At 36.2% G+C, this 3,181-nt stretch overlaps 1 pseudogene; it reads right to left on the bottom strand.

Annotated features, from left to right (window-relative positions):
• Positions 1 to 837: 837 nt before the first annotated feature.
• Positions 838 to 1,352, bottom strand: LOC100940336 (annotated as a pseudogene).
• Positions 1,353 to 3,181: the final 1,829 nt, after the last annotated feature.

Here is a 3,181-nt window from a genome sequence, read left to right as displayed (position 1 = left end):
TTAGTGGACTTTACAAATTATTTTAAAAATACAGAAGTTTGTGTCAAATTGTTACTAGACTAAAACCTGGATAAAGAAGTGAAAGCCCTTACAAAGAGTCATGAATTTATTTGACATATATCATATTATAATAAATAATCTCACAGGAGCGGGGAGGGAGATGAGATTTGATTCTGAGTCTCTTACTCCCAGGTTCTACGTGGAGAGGATAGACTGTAATAATCAGTTGGAGTTGGCTATTAATATATTTCAATACATAATGAAATGTGATAACTTAATGACCCAGAAATAACATAAATTCTAGATGTATAAAAGGTACATTGTTAAATATATATTTACATTACCTAAAAATTTTTATTTTGCAGATATATCTTGATGACACTGGACAAACTAAAAAAATTAAGGTTAAAATGTACAAATCACAAATAAAGCAATTGATACATTTTTTCTCCATAATTTATACTAGTATGGCATAAAATAATAGTATTCAAGGTAAATAGACTGTGAAAACATTGCTGAACCACACATAAGTGAAATATTTATTTACTTTTTTAAAAGATGCATCCTTTTTATTGTTAAGTCATAAAGAGGTATCAAAATTAAAAGCAAAACATTACAGGGTAAGACTTACCAAAACTACTAGGAGCATCAAAGGAAGTGAAAATGGGACTAGGCACAGGGCAGTATGAATTAATGAACATGGGAAGGACAAGGATGGGGACAACAGTGAGGATGTGGCGAAGATACTAGAGGGAGAGGACCTGGTGAGAATTTTGATCTACACAAGCGCCTAGGTAAATAAAAAATGGGATAAGATTTCTAAACCCCACTACGTGCTTAAGAGTCATCCTCTCCTTCCTTAGGCTCTTTTTCACCATCCTTGATCAGCTCCAGCTGGTCTTTCTCCGCTCTTCATTATCATCATCATCCAGTAAGTCCCTCTCCTCGGCAGAGTCATCTGCACCCCCCTTAGACTCCATCTTCACATTAGTTTCATCTTTCTTTGAGGAGCTGTTGCTCTGCTCCTCTTCTGACTGCTCATTCGTCAGCTCTACTGCTGCTTGTTTGCTCTGCTCCCTTTCAATTTTTTCCGGGTTTTCCAGTAAAGAATCCACTTTTTGTTTTATCTGGGTCAATTTCTTCTTAATGGCCTGAAGGTCATCTCCTTTCAACTTTCCAGTCTTGGAAGAAGAACCTCGCTGTTCACTCTTAGAATAGAAGCCACTTTTCCCCCTTTGTGAGGTGTTTCCTGATACACGCTGGCGTTTTGAGGGCACCAAAGCCAGAGCAATAGGAGAAGGTAGAGGAACACGTGCTGGGTAACTGTACGTCCTGGGCATGTAGTTGTTCATCTACTAATTTCATAGTAATATTGAGGACATTAGATACTTGCTTTTCCATTCTTATGATACTTAGGATATTCTCCAAAGCATTAAGGTAAATACAAAAGTTGAGAAGTCTCCACCTTTCTTTATGGCTGAATAGTATTCCAGGGTATACATAGACTACAGTTTGTATTCATTCATGGCTTATGGGCACTTGGGTTGTTCCCAAATCTTTGGGATTGTGAATTGAGCTGCTGTAAACATTCGAGTGCAAATGTCCTTATAATACAATGATTCTTTTCTTCTGGGTAGACACCTAGTAATGGAATTACAGGATCAAATTCAAGGTCAATTTTTAGCTCTTTGAGGATTCTTCATAATTCTTTCCCCATCAACAGTATATAAGTGTTTCATTCTTTCCACACTCATGCCACAATCTGCAGCTTTGCAACTTTGTGATGTGAGCTATTCTTGATGGAAGTAGGTGATATTTCATGGTTGTTTTGATTTGCATTTCTCTGATGATTAGGGAAGATTAGTATTTTTCATTTGTTTCTTGGCCATTTGCCTTCTTGGGAACAGGTGTTGTTCATGTCTCTTGCCCAATGATAAATGTTTTTGTTTTTGTTTTTTTTCTCTTTTCTTGTTGATTAATTTGGGTTCTTTGTAGATTATGGTTACTAGGCCTTTATCATATACATAACATGTGAATATCTTTTCCCATTCTAAAGGTTTCTTTAGTTGTTGTGTCCCTATCTGTGAAGAAGCTTTCTTAGCCTGCTCAAGACCCAATTCATTCATTTTGACAGAAATATTTTAAAGAGAATTTCAATAATATGTAGTAAAGGTGAAAGTATGTATAACTTTGAGTGAAGTTACTCTGTTTCTTTGTACGTATTATGTTGTAGGGCATTCCAACATTGTGTACCGTATATATTACATTGTAGGATATTCCAGTATTATGGAGTTAACAAAGATTTTCTGCTTGAGGAAACTTTAGAACAAATAGAGAAAAGTCCCATAACACCATCATTATATCATTCCATGAAAACTGGGAATGGTTATAATTACAGTTCTCTGCACTGCTTTTTAGGTCATGTTGCACCTTGAATAAGAAGTCCAGGGGGATTCCCTAATGAACTATGTCTTCCATCCTTCCTGCATCCTTGACCTCTGGAGAGTCATGACTGTCTCTAGGATATTTAGAAGATGAAATCATAGCCTTCAAAATGTCCCTTGTATAGTGGAAGAGTCTTGGCCTACTAGATAGTAAGAAAGCTTATATATATTGCATAGCAGGAAAGAAACAGAGGAAGAAAGCCTGGCGGGCAGGGAACTCATTCTTAGGCTTTTCCTTTCCAGCCATTAGAAAGAGGAGAGAGACAGACAGATAGACATAGTGTTTTCTGAGGCACGTGATGGACAAACATTTCTAGGTAAGTTCATTTTAAATAATGAAAACAACTAGTCCTGCCCCCTCTTTTTTCAGATTGTTTTCTGTACATTCCTTCTATGTGCAGTTCCAACTGATTATATTTGACTAACGTTTATGTATTTTCTAGACACTCAAGCAATCTCTACCACAGAGATCCAAAAACTTTTGCCTCCCTTCTGAAAGTTGAACAAGTTTTCAGAGGATTTAAGGAATTGACGGAGTAAAATAAATAAATAAATAAATAATTCATGGCCTTAAAATAATGCAGAGACATTATCAGAGATGACAAGTGGAGGTAGTGGTTCATAATGTATAAACACTAGTTAATGAGAGGAATCACTTAAAAGAAAGAAATTTAGCATAAGTGCCAGGCACAGATAAGGGAAAAGCCATGATACGGGCAAGAGAGGATAAGTGAAAA

Source organism: Otolemur garnettii, unplaced genomic scaffold (assembly GCF_000181295.1).
Source record: "Otolemur garnettii isolate 467f Iridium unplaced genomic scaffold, OtoGar3 scaffold00001, whole genome shotgun sequence".
NCBI lineage: Eukaryota > Metazoa > Chordata > Mammalia > Primates > Galagidae > Otolemur > Otolemur garnettii.
This window is presented reverse-complemented; position numbering and strand designations above follow the sequence as displayed.